The sequence below is a fragment of the Ambystoma mexicanum genome, chromosome 13 (genome assembly GCF_040938575.1).
Source record: "Ambystoma mexicanum isolate Mex_15411 chromosome 13, UKY_AmexF1_1, whole genome shotgun sequence".
Classification (NCBI taxonomy): Eukaryota; Metazoa; Chordata; class Amphibia; order Caudata; family Ambystomatidae; genus Ambystoma; species Ambystoma mexicanum.
Genome location: NC_090938.1, coordinates 100,150,931 through 100,165,048, shown reverse-complemented (window position 1 = coordinate 100,165,048; position 14,118 = coordinate 100,150,931). Strand labels below are relative to the sequence as shown.

Here is a 14,118-nt window from a genome sequence, read left to right as displayed (position 1 = left end):
TTCCCATTTGAGCCCCCATAGGGCTCAATGGGAATGGGGAGGGAGGTAATAACGGGAAGATTACATCTGGCCCGTCATTGCCTCCCACTTCCCCTCGCAGGCCCCGTAAAGTACGCCTGGTTTTACCAGGCGTGCGATCCGGGTCCCGCGATGGGAAGCTCGTAATCGGCGCTCCCGGAATGAAGGGGGCCGGTCCCGTACCGGCCCCCTTCATTACGGGAGCGCCAGCCTTATAATGAGGCCCATTGTGTATAGGTGCTATATAAATAAACTATCATATCATAATATATCATATCATTAGATCTTTGGTACAGACTCTGATGGTTAGAGCACAGTAACAACAGAAGACCTTCTATGATAAAAAGGTCTCTACCCCTCAAGTGCAAGGTTATTTTTGAAGTCTATGCAAAAAGGACGAGTATACTCGTCCTTGGCACTTAAATTAAGGTCCTTTTCCATATATCAAAAAGTGCTGGTACTGTTGCCTACTTCTGAAAATAAACTTATATCTAAGTGGCATGGGCCATATGAGGTTCCAAATCTGTTAAAGGAATGGAAAGAAAATCCTTTGGAGTCCCATGCCATCATATTATCCTGTCTATTACCAGAATATACAACTAATAATGGCTTAAATTCCCCTGACCTCAGTAATAACCAAAGGCAAGGCCTATATGACCTTATATGAGGGGGGATAGCTCAGGGGCAACCTGTTTGTCTTGGAAGCAAGACAATGCAGCGCAACACAGGTTTGAATCCCGATCCTGCGCTTAGAAACCAATCTCTGGTATTAAGCACGTTATAAAAGAAAAATTATAATTATAAGACATTTTACTGATGTGTTTAGAGAGGAGCCCGGAAGAGTGAAAGATATTTATCATCATATCTGCACTCCCGAAGGCAAAGTGGTACATTTAAAACCTAACCAATTATCCAAGTCCTGAAAAGATACCATCAACTAGGAAGTTAAGCAAATGCTTTAGGCTAACATCATCAAACCTTCTAATAGTCCTTGGTCCTCCCCTATCATGTTGGTGGCAAAACCTGATGAAAGTTGAAGGTTTTGTATAGACTTTAAAAGGTGAATGCCGTCCCTGCCTTTGACGCTTACCCAATGCCACGTATTGATGATCTTATTAACCGGCTGGATAATACTGCCTACCTTTCAGCAATAGATCTGTCTCAGTCTGGATCCCAGATAATCTAATGTCCTTTACCATAATAAAACGGCCAGAGAGGATAAAACAATACTCTACTGGCCGGATGATTGGGGGAAAAGAATCCCAGGAACAATAGGTTCCACCCGATACTTCCGATGCTGCAATGGAAAAGGACACGATCAGCAAAAGGATCTGATGGCTCCATCTGTACCAGTTCCCCTGTTATGAGACGTACTTGTAGGAATCTTACAGATCTCTCGTGACACCTGGAGGTAGTGAGCCGGTCAGCAGGTCTTGTGAGGAAAGGAGAAATCCCTGGGAATGAGGCAAGTGCAGAGGGTGTGTTCAAAACGGGAGGAAACCAAGTTCGGAAGTTGCAATTACAAAGGCAGTCCGAAGAAGCTCAAAGCAAAGTTCAAACCAATGTTCAACAAATCCAAAGGGAAATCCAAAAGCAGTCCTTAGAAGCAGAAGGCAAAAGTTTACTCCAATATGAAACAAAGCCAAAGGGCAAATCCAAAAGCTGTCCGTAGAAGCAGAAGGCAAAAGTTCACTCCACTGTTCAACAAATCCAAAGGGAAAATCCAAAAGCAGTCCGTAGAAGCAGAAGGCAAAAGTTCAATGGCACAGAAAGCAGGTTACAAAAAAAGACATAGAGCACACCGGAAAGCAGTTCAGCTGAGAAGCACTGAAGTGAGGGGGACGCGTTTGATTTATGTTTCCGGCATCTGCATCGCCATCGTGGAAACTGATGTAACCGCATTACGTACAGGAGGGGAGGAACGAACATGGAGTGCTGGCAACTTGTAGCCGCTTGCACTGTCTGTCTCTGATCCGCCACAACAGCTTCCATACGAACCCTGCTGTTTGCAGCGTTTCTGCCAAGTGAGTGGTTAGGAGCAGGGATTGTGACAGAGCCCCTCCCCAAGAATCTCAGACCCCGAGGGCAGTCAGGGTGCAAATCGTGAAAGCGTGCAACTAGACGAGCAGCATGTACATTTGTGGATGGTTCCCAATTTCTATCCTCTAGACCGTAACCTTTCCAGCCTACAAGAAAGAACAATAGGCCACGTATAAGATGGCAATCAAGAATAGAATGCACTTCGTATTCCTCAGTAGCATCTACCTGGACCAGAGGAGGGTGTGTAGGCAAGCGAGTATCGGGGTTGTAAGGCTTCAAAATCAAGGTATGAAACACAGGATGTATGTGACAGGTACCTGGAAGAATGAGTCGATAGTCCACAGGATTGATAGGGCGCTCGACGACATAAGGGCCCACAAAACGGTGAAGTAGTTTGCGAGAACCAGTGATCTTGAGATGACGAGTGGAAAGCCAGACCAAGTCACCAGATCGGTAAGACAGTGCCTGTTTGCGATGACGATCAGCATGGAGTTGATGATGTTGTTGGGCCAACTTCAAATTGGAATAGGTGAGTTTTTGGACCTCTTGGAGTTGTTGGAAGCAGGAGTCAGCTGCTGGGACAAGAGATCCAGGGCGATCGAGCAAGGGTAGGCTATGGGCATGTTGACCGTACAAGGAATAGAGGGGCGAGAAACCCGTAGATTAATGTGGGGAATTGTTGTGTGCAAACTCTGCCGTGAACAACACATACAGCCATGATTCCTTGTGCTGTAGGCACAGACATCTGAGGAATTGTTCAAGTGTTTGGTTGACACGTTCAGTTTGACCATCGGTTTGTGGGTGATGGGAGGTGGAAAAACATGCATAAATACCCATGTGTGCAGTAAGGGCTTGCCAGAACTGGGAGGTAAACTGTATACCGCGATCAGATATTATAACAGAGGGAAGATCAAAGAGGAAAAACATATAACGGAAATAGAGGTCAGCTAGAACAGGAGCAATGGGAATGAAGCAGGCCATCTTTGTAAAGCTGTCTACTACCACCAGAAACGTGTCCTTGTTCTTTACTAAGGGAAGACCAGTTATGAAAGCCAATTCCTTTAAGTTTCAGCTTTGCAATCATACCAGGGCCTGTGATGTATGGGCATAGCCTGGAGCAGCCCTAATGGCGTACCTCTGAGATTCTTACTGTCATGCACAACAAGCCAGGTACACAACCACGCACCATATTGATTGACACCCCGACACACACTGCTAGAATCCCCGGGTCACAGTCCGCCTCCCAAGTCATCACCTCACCTATGGTGCGAGGGAGTCGTCATCACCGGCGGTTTCGGGCCGTGCGCAGAGGCCGGCCCAGTTTGTTGCCTCGTTTTCATTGGCAACTCCCGTGGAGGCTGCGTTCGGGCTTGAGCACCCGATCACGGTTACTTCCTGGTTTCGCGACGGTTTCCCGATCACGTGGTCAAGTTTCCGCTCACGTGACTGGGAGCCGACGCACGTAAAAGCCGGGAAGTTCGAGTTGCTCACCGCTTCACAGCTGTTTCACAACTCTGTTTGGCGCTTTCAGGATTTACGTTGTTTGCTTCATCGGATTTTGGACTCAGGCTTACGAACCACGGATTTGCTTTCTTGCTCCACTGAAACTGTCACTCTGAACTTGGTACGGATTTTTGGTACTCTTTTGCTACGCTCAACGGATTGATTTTGGATTATCCCTTTCTGGCTTTTGATCTTCCGACCATAGACTTTGTGATCAGTTTCAAGTTCCCTTCGATTACGGAAGGGCTACAGGCACCAGCCGGTACCTACCATCTAGGGCACGGCTGTCCGGATCTTTGACGCTCCCTCGCATCTGACCCTGGGCACCCTAGCTCCATCCCGCTAGATTTAGGTAAGAAAGTTTTGCACACTCTTTCATATCAAAGTACTGTGTTTGCCTGTGCTAACCCTAACTTCCTTTTAACAGCCTCTGGGATCCTCTGCGTCATCAGATCCAGTGAATCATCAAACCACCTGTGGCCTAAAGCTCGCACAGGGAGTTCCTTTACTCTCTTCCTGTGGGTGATTTGTGGACAGAGGCCCCTTTATTCTTCACTACGCGGCAAGTCATGACACTTACTCTGGGACGCCAATTCCTTTAAATTTCAGCTTTGCAACCATACCAGGGCTTGTGAGGTATGGGCATAGCCTGGAGCAACCCTAATGGCTTACCTCGGAGAGTCTTACTCTGGGCGCATATGGCACAATTCAATACGTAGTCTATGGAATCTTGTTTTATTTTAGGCCCGCAACACCAACTCTTGAGGATGGCCAGAGTCTTATCTCTACCAGGATGGCCATGGATTTTCGCATCATGAGAACACTCCATAGCTTGACATCTAGTCTCTGGAGTAGGTGGATACAATCGGCATTGCACATATGGGAGTCCAGCCTACTAATCTGTATTTAGATCCTCCAATTCCCTGGTATGAGAGGGTAGCCACCGTTTAACGGCAGTGAGTAATGAAGGGGCTGATGAACACAAACATACCAGACAGTCCGAGGGTAGAATCGCGGCCAATTATCGTGGCAAGATGTCCCCACCAAGAACACAAGACAGGGGATTCGCTCATCCATGTTGACCCACTGGGAGGTGTCTAATGACAAAATCAAATGCAGAGAAAAACAAATGCCAGCAGGCTTGTCTGCACTTCAGAGAGGTTAGGTCTTGAATGTTTCTATGATCTGTATGGACCAAAATGGGGTATTTGACACTCATCAGATGGTGTCTCCAGGCCTGAAAGGCGTCTTTAATGGCCAGAAGTTCTTTTTCTGTTACAGTGTAGTTCAACTCAGTAGAGGTGAACTTACGGGAGTGAAACGCCACTGGATGTAGGATCCCAGTAGTTGGACACTCCTCGGAGAGGATGGCTCCTAATGCGAACGATGAAGCATCAGCTTCCACTACGAATGGCGGGTCTGGATTTGGATGTTGTAGGATGAGTGCTGTAGTAAATGCCTCTTTTAAGGCATCACACGCATGTTTTGCCTCAGGGGACCAGTTGAAGGGAACCGCCGGACTGGTAAGGCTGGTCAAAGCGGTGGAAATGGCTGAAAAGCCCTGGATAAAATGCCTGTAGAAGTTAGAAAACCCCAGAAATGTTTATAGGGCTTTCACTGAGGTGGGGATAGGCCAGTCCAGTATCGCCTTTTCCTAGCTCGAACTCATAGACACCCTCAGCTGAGAGCAAAACACCAAGGAGTTCCGCCTCCTGTACATGGAACAGACAGTTCCCAGGTTTTTCCTATAGAGCATGTTGGCGAAGAAGTTTCAATACTTCAGATACATGTTGCACATGACTAATTGTCAGATCTCTGTAGAATCCCTGGTGAGAGTTCTGTCCAGCAGTTGAACCCGTTGAGTAGCCGACGAGTTCTTTCTGCCAATGCACAATGCACAATAGAATGAACCTAAAATAAAACAACATCTGGGACTTCAAGTCCCATGATGCCATAGGTACTGGTAAGAGGAAGAGGGACTCAGAGGATCAGAACTGCAGTATGCAGTCTCATAGTGCTGATGGCCCACACCTGAGCGGGACCTTTAAATATATAAGCCCCTTCAGGTGCAGGTCATCAGGAGAAGGAAAATGAGTAAGAGGCAATGGTTTGCAGCAGAAGTAGCAGGAAGCCGTTTCAATCCTGTGGCCGAGGTCGGGAAACTTGCAGAGTGTGCAGCGGGAAGCAGCGTAAAAGCTAGCTACCCGGAGGGAGAGAAAGGCTGTCGCAATCTGCCTTCAGTTTGATCCAGCAGTACCTAACATTATCACTTATCCGAACTTCAGTTATCAGATGGCTTCTAGGGTACCATCCGGCAAGCAACTTGTGCATCTTCTCAGTTTGCATCAGATGCCGAGATCTGCACACTATCCATCCAGTCCTGTGCCTCAGACAGTGTTTCGAAGAACAGCGCTTTTCTGTTGTAAATAATCTTCAACTTAGCCGGATACATTAACATATATTTTAGTCCAGCTTTTTTGAGTCTTTCCTTTGATGCAATGAATTGAGCTCGTCTCTTTTGCACCTGAAAGTGTAGTCCGGTAACATTGCTAATTTCTCAGAGGCTCTTTTGTATATTGCCTCCAGCCCTAAAGAAGGCCAGGATCTTCTCCCTGTCCTTTTAATTTAGGACCTTGGCGATGATAGGCCTGGGTGGAGCTCTTGGTGGAGGTTGCCTGATTAGGGAACGGTGTGTGCGCTCTTTAGTGAATCCCTGTGTGAGGTCCCCAGGGCCTATTTCTTGCAACAGCACATTTTCGATATAATTGCTGGGTTCGGATCCCTCCATTCCCTCTGGCAGGCCCACTATCCTGACATAGCTGCATCGCGCCCTGCCTTTGGCTTCTTCAGCTCTTTCCTCCATTAATTTCACTTCTGCTATAGGATACTAACTTCGTTGGTTGTTTGCACTCTCTCTCATGTTTTCTAGCACTTGCTCTTCCAGTTTGCCCCTACACTCAGCCAGTGCTTGTACATCTTGTCACAATAAGCCTACATCAATCCTGACTTCGTCAATTTTGGATTCTAGTGTAGCTTGGAGTGCTGATATTGCATTTAGTATCGGCTGATTCCCGTTGTCCATTGCCTCCACGGGGGGCTTGGTCAGTTCCACCTCTCTGTCTCTTCCTAGGTCACCAGTCGGGCTTCCTTAGCCTCTTGCGAATGTTTCCATCGTGGTCTGTTTACATTTTGATTTATTTCCTTTTGCTGCCATCTCTATCACGTCCCTGCCGTCTCCCAACTCTCTGGGCTTTTATATATTCTGCGGCACCTCACTTCTGTGCTTCAGTCCGCGTCACACAGCCTCGCTCTCAAATTATTGATGGGGGGGTCAGGTGAGCGTAGTCGGTCTGTGGTCCACACTCTGCTTTGGCCTTAATCTGGGCCCGCTGATATGGTTTGTTCACTGGGCTCAGGGCTGATAATAGTCCCTCCTTTAAATGCTCTGAGGCTTCTGCACTTTTCCAATAACTCAGGACCTGGACTGGTTTCTGAGTCACCAGTTCATTAGTATGTCCACACCATTTATCAGTCTGCACAATGTTAAATCCGCCCTACGTCCCGCAGCGCGGTGACGTAGGGCCGTCTAATAAAAGCCCCACCCCCGACAGTGGGAGGCAGTTCCGGGCGAACACAGTACAGCGTGTGGGTGTCCTTTTGTCCGCGCTCCTGCTGATGCCGCGCCCTAGGCCGCGCGGCCTCCTGGACCGGAGCCAGCCCCACGTGCGGGGCCCTCCGGAATACTGATACGTAACAATGGCGACGAGGAAGTGAACGAGCAACCACGCGCTCGAGAACAATTTACATGCGGATGCCCCACGGACGTCCCGAACGAATTTTTGGACACCCGGTGGGGGCCACAGAGACCACGTGACCCCCACCCCAAAAAAATTAATAAATAAATACATTTTTTTCTCTCAAGCCCTCTCCCAGGGGGGTCGAGAATTTTTTTTCTTCTTCTCTATTTCTCCCGCATGGCGCACATGCCACAAGGCGCCCATCGGACGGCGCACAAGTGCCAGTGGGCACATCCACCACGAAAGAACATTCCTCACTGCAAAGTGCGGACGAACCCATAAGGCAGGACAACGTCAGGCCAGCACGACAGCACAAACAACAAATCGAAGGTACGTGACACCATGGCGGCTGGGACATCAACTCCTGGACCCTCCACGCCGTCCAGGATCGCGGCAAACCTGTCGATGGCGTCGCCACCACCCCGCACACAGGGCAGTTCGTCGACGCTGGTACAACCCTTCGACCCGTTCACCGACCCATCGTCCAGTGGACCCAGATGGCAGTTATGGCTACAAAAGTTCGAGATGGCCATGGAATGCAAAGACATTACGTCATCCAGAAAGATGAAAGCTCATCTACTCCTCAGTGTGGGCGACGAGGTGCTACGCATCTTCAACTCCCTGAACATTGATGATGGCCAAGACGCATACCTGAGTGCAAAGGACGCTTTAACGGCACACTTTCTCCCACAACTGAATCCAGACTATGAGACCTTCATTTTTTGCACGACTATCCAGGCCACTGATGAGACTCTAGACGCCTACCACACGAGGCTGAGGAAACTGGCCATGTCGTGTGAGTTCACGAACACTGAGAGGGAGATTAGAAGACAAATCATAAATGGCATACATTCGGAGAAGCTGAGGCGACTCGTACTCAGTGAGAAAGGCATCCCTCTACAACGCATCCTGGAACTGGGTCGACAGAGGGAGCTTGCCCACTCCAGGGCCGCCAACATGGAAGCAACACTACAGAAACTGCAGCCGTCCCTCTCCACAGAAATGGTCGCCCAGATCTGCGACAGACAATTTACGAGAGGTGAAGTTGGCAGCAGCCACACCCAGAACAGGTGGCAACCTCGAGTACCAGGACCCACGGAATGTGGGTGGTGTGGTGGCCAAAGACACGGAAGGCGAAACTGCCCGGCACAAGGCATCACGTGCGGAGCGTGCGGCAGGAAGGATCACTACGCGAAAGTGTGCAGATCAGCGAACACGCCGTTGCAGCCCCCGCAAGGCTCTCAGGAAAAGGAGTCACCGAAAAAAAAGAAGCAAGCCAGCGCAAGGAGGGTTGCAGTAGTCAACTCCTCGACAGAAGAGGAAGGGGATGATCTCTCAGCCCTACGGCAAACGGCAGGCACGGAGAGCGAAGGAAAGGGCCGAAAGGTATACCTGGTATCTACACTGAACCAGGGTCCAGTACCACCACCAAGAACCGCCAGGTGACGAAGATGCACGGTCACCGTCCAAGGCCAGTACGTACAGATGACCATCGACACGGGAGCCTCGGTAAACGTCATGCCAACCAGTGTTTTCCAAACACTAACACCACCACCTGAGCTCAAATCCACAGACACCCGTCTGCTTGCCTACGGCAGCCGGAGACCCCTGCCAGTTATCGGGAGGTTCCGCACCACTCTTGAACATTGCAAACATAAGGTGTGGTCAAAGATATATGTCGTGAAAGCGGGAATCGAAAGCCTACTGAGCGGAGATGCGACTGAAGACTTGGGCGTGGTCAAATTCATCTGCCAGATTGACAACGCAGCCGAAGTCGAGAACTTTCTCAAGCAACACCCCAAGCTACAGAAGGGGATAGGCTGTCTCAAGGGAAAGACTATCAAATTACACATTGATCAATCAGTACAACTACGTGCGATGAGACACCGGAGGACACCGTTCCACATGAGGGAATAGGTAGAGAAAGAGCTAAGGACACTGGAAGCTGCCGGCATCATTGAAGAGGGCACGGGACCAACGCCGTGGGTCTCCCCGATGGTGGTCACCAGGAAGCCCAAACAGCCCGGAAAAGTCCGGATCTGTATTGACATGCGCCTGCCCAATGCGGCCATAAAAAGGGAACGACACATAACACCAACAATCGATGAAATCATCACCGACCTCACTGGGTCATGTGTGTTCTCGAAGGTGGACCTAAAGGCGGGGTACCACCAACTCAAGCTCCACAGAGAGTTGCGCTACATTACCACTTTTTCAGCCCACTTAGGTCTGAGGAGGTACAAGCGCCTGAGTTTCGGCATCTCATCGGCCGCGGAAGTCTTTCAACAGACCATCCAGGAGGTCATCAGAGGCATACCAGGGGTATTGAACGTGAGCGATGATATCCTAATACATGCACCAGACACCAAGGAACACATCACGAGACTCAAGACACTCCTGGGCAGGCTGGAAGAAGCCGGACTCACAATCCATTGAGAAAAGTGCGAGTTCCTAAAATCGGAAATCACCTTCTTTGGGTACAAATTTGACCGCAACGGCATCTCACCTGATCCACAAAAAGTGGCGGACAGCCAAGCTGCTAGTCCCCCAGCGACCCCCACCGAAGTACGCAGTTTTCTCGGAATGGCCACATACTGTGGCAGATTAATTCGAAACCTAGCAACCCTATCTGAACCGCTACGAGAACTAACAAAGGTCAGCACTAAGTGGGACTGGGGGCAGGAATGCCAGGAAGCCTTTGAGAGCATTAAAGACTCCCTGTCGACGGAAACCAAGATGGCCTACTACGACACGGACCTCTCGACAGAACTATTCGTGGATGCCAGCCCAGTAGGACTTGGAGCAATCCTGATGCAGGTCACAAAGGAGGGCGAGAAAAGACCGATCGCATATGCATCCAGGGCACTCACAGCAACGGAACAATGGTACTCCCACATAGAGAAGGAGGCCATTGCCGTACTATGGGGGTGTCGACACTTCCACATGTACCTGTATGGGCGCAAGTTCACGGCAATCACTGACCACAAGCCCCTACTACCAATCTTCATCGGGTCATCGGCGCACCCACCGGCCAGAATCACCAAGTGGCTGCTACACCTCCAGCAATATGATTTCGAACTCGTCTATCAGCCGGGCAGTGGCAACCCGGCGGACTTCCTTTCGAGACACCCACGACCAGCTACTCAGCAGGAAGTTCTGATCGCCGAAGAAACGGAGGAACACATTTGCCAAGTGGTTCGCGCCATGAGGCCCAAAGCGGTAAACATTGAGGACATTGCAACAGAAACCCAGAATGACCCCTGTTGCGACCTGGTAAAAGATGCCATCATGTCAGGAAACTGGAAGGAATTCATGACGCACACCCGCAACAGAACCGAGGGGGCTAGGGAGTTCCTATCTGGCATGTTCACGGTTCGACATGACCTCTCAATCACCGAAGGAGGGCTCCTGCTAAGGGGAGATCGCATCATCATACCCCCAAAGTTGCAAGACAGGATAGTAGCCTTAGCACATGAAGGACACCAAGGCCTCGCAAGAACAAAGGCCCGGGTCAGACACAGGGTGTGGTTCCCTCATATCGACGATCGTGTCGAAGGCCTAGTAAACACATGCTTGCCCTGCCAAATAACGGGTAGGCCCCCAGACCCAGAACCGATTCTGTCAGCCGAGCGCGGCCGGGCACGATGGGAAGCGATCAGTATTGACTTTTGCAAAATCAGAGAGGGTCTACATCTACTGGTGGCAATCGATGATCACTCACGCTATCCAGAAGTCGAAATACTGGAGTCCACCGCCGCGGAAGTGGTCATCCCGGTGATAGAAAAGATGTTTGCCACTCATGGTCTGCCCACAACTATCAAGAGTGACAATGGACCCCCGTTCACAGGGGAAGAATTCAAGCAATATCTACAGGAACTGGGCATCAAATACCACCACAGCATGCCAAGGTGGCCACAGGCCAATGGGGACGTTGAGCGTTTTATGAGGACCATCAATAAGGTGCTAAGAGTATCAAGGGCAAACGCCAGCCCGTAGAAGATCGACCTATACCGGTTCCTGCGGAACTATCGGGTCACCCCACACAGCACCACGGGCATACCACCTGCTGACCTCATGTTCGGAACAATCATCAGATCGTCGATTCCCCATCACCCAAGCAGGACCCCCGATGACGTTGATAATGCCCGCATGGAAATGAGGAGAAGACGTGCCAATGCTCACATGAGTGCCAAAAGAAGAGCAAGGCCGTCCGACCATCGAGTGGGTGACCAAGTCATCATGTTACGAAACCCCACGAAGTCCAAGCTAGACACCAGGTACGAGGAACTGTCATGGACTGTCAGCAACCGGCGCGGGACCATGATAACTGTGACCCGGGGACGCCGGAAAGTGACAAGGAATGCCTCCTGGTTCAAGCCCGTGCCCTGCACTCTCTGGACGGATTGCGAGGGCCCTCAAGACGACGACAACTTACAACAGGACAGCGAAGAGCCGGCACAAGACCCAGAGGAAGAAGCCGCATGGGACCGCAGCTGGCAACCAGAGAGCCTGCCCGGCAGTGGGGACACACGCAGTGAAGGTGAGCAGATTCACGAGCCGAGCGGGGACAGCCCCCAGGTGAAGCGGTATAGTCTGAGAACCAACACGAGGCCGCCCGCGAGGCTGAATGACTATGTATAATGAGCAGGACACCGTCGCCAGGCATCCCACACAAGGGGGAGCTGGTATAGTGTGAAAAGAGAACTGTGTCAGGAGGTTGAAGTTGAGTATGTTGATTGTGTTGATGTTAAGTTTATTTGAAATAAAGGAGGAATGTTATATCCGCCCTACCTCCCGCAGCGCGGTGACGTAGGGCCGTCTAATAAAAGCCCCGCCCGCGACAGTGGGAGGCAGTTCCGGGCGAACACAGTACAGCGTGTGAGTGTCCTTTTGTCCGCGCTCCTGCTGATGCCGCGCCCTAGGCCGCGCAGCCTCCTGGACCGGAGCCAGCCCCACGTGCGGGGCCCTCCGGAATACTGATACGTAACACACACCTCCTTTCTTTCTGGCCAATGGTACTTTCCTTTATTCAGACCTTTTGATAGGTGCGCGCAGTGTTGCATGTATCCCTGTTCCAGGGTCTGTATTGCTGCATGCCAAGGGGGAGCCTCCCAACTGCTCATCAGCTGTAGAGGGCGATGCAGCACTTAGTCTCCGGGTGTGGAGCGTTAGTTTAAGCCATAGTGCACTGCCTTATCCCTCTGTTTTGGTATTTCCGTCTGAAATGAGCTCCAGCGTCTATTGCAGCCTCTTCCATATGCAGGCACTACTTTCCTTCTGTTCATCCACCTAATGTGCGTGTTCAAACGTCTTCCCCAGGGGTGTGCTGGGGGCGGGAGGCGTCCTTAATTGCCTGTGAGACCAAGCATTACTCGCCACTCAGCACTGCTGCGGCTGATCTCCTCTTTTATTTTTATTTTACATTTTTATATTAGTGGTATGGGGTCCTGGGATGCCGCGTATGATATAGTACAGTGGGTGCATATTTATCCCTCCTTCCTCCCTGCTCCTTACCACTCAGCTAGTGCATCTCCACAGGGCTCGGACTCCGGCAAGAGGGCCCAGCATTCTGCGTCACCCCCCCGGCTGAAACCTGCGCTGCCTCCTAATCAGGCGTCCGCTGACCCGGTGTCTCACCAGCTCCTCTCACCTGTGCGTGCCGTTGCGTCCCAATCGGTTGTATTGGATGTCGGCTGAGTCAGGCTGTTGTATGTCGCAGGGCTGCTCTGGCTTCCGTCTGCTGGGCTTTCACCCAGGGAACCGCTGCGTCTGTATGCTCCAATGCCTTGCCATCAGGCTCCTCACTGCTGGCTCCCGTTGCTCTTTGTGGCGGGAGGGGCCTGCCTACATTGTTTCAATAGGCATCGAAAGTCTAGTAGCAGACCTGTTCCTCGCCTCCTCACAGTCCCAGCTTCCCAGCTGTGCTAATAGCGCCTGCTGCAGTAATCCGGGTTTCGTTCTCCCACAGCTCTGCCGACATGGTTTTGTAGCCCCAGACAGTCTACTCTTTGTCCGCCGCCATTTTCACAGGCAGGACAGGATCTCCGGCTTCTCGGTACGATGTATCTCACCACCGGGACACTTGCGGCCTCAAAAGTTCTTGTGCTCTCAACATTTAATGTCTTATGTGTAGCAATCCTCTATTTTAGGGAACCGCTTTGCTATTTGAGGATTATTTCATTTCGGATCCACAGGAGCCTCTCACAGACACATCCGCTTCACATGGCGGTTAGCCACGCCTCTCAAGCAAGAAGAACGTTATGATCAGAACTTTGCTACAAAAGAGAACTTTCTTATTTGAACCTGTGATTGAAAATCCTGATTTAAATCTGGGGAGGGGGGTCCCCCCAGGTTACAAGGATACACAGTTAATAGATGTATGTTGAATATAACATTTCTGTTACATTTGAATTGTCATATATTGCCTTTTTGAGTGTGATGCATGTAAAAGTGTGAGCGACAGATTCCTTTTTATTAAAGTGCTTTCCTTTACTTTATTTTGATAGGCAGGGAAATCCTCTTTAGGTTAGGGATAGTGAGGCATTTATCAAACCATTATGAGATAATAAAATGGCTACCTGTGAAAAACCTTTACCAAGTTTTCCGCCTCACATTTCCGACCCCTCACACAGGGAGGCCCTCATTGATATAGCGAAAAATAGGTTTTCACTTTATGTTTTACTGAAGAAAAGTCTATAGCAATCACTATGCCACCTGTGTGTCAGTCTCCTCATCTGCACCCTTACACAGTATGGAAAAA

General features: G+C 50.2%; 1 protein-coding gene and 1 long non-coding RNA gene across 2 annotated transcripts in view; one reads left to right on the top strand and one right to left on the bottom strand.

Annotated features, from left to right (window-relative positions):
* The window catches only part of LOC138520939 (uncharacterized), a 212,172-nt gene that overhangs the window by 30,373 nt on the left and 167,681 nt on the right, over nt 1-14,118 (top strand). The window lies entirely within an intron of this gene.
* The window catches only part of LOC138520938 (5' exonuclease Apollo-like), a 129,348-nt gene that overhangs the window by 68,889 nt on the left and 46,341 nt on the right, over nt 1-14,118 (bottom strand). The gene's annotated exons all lie outside the window — the stretch shown is intronic.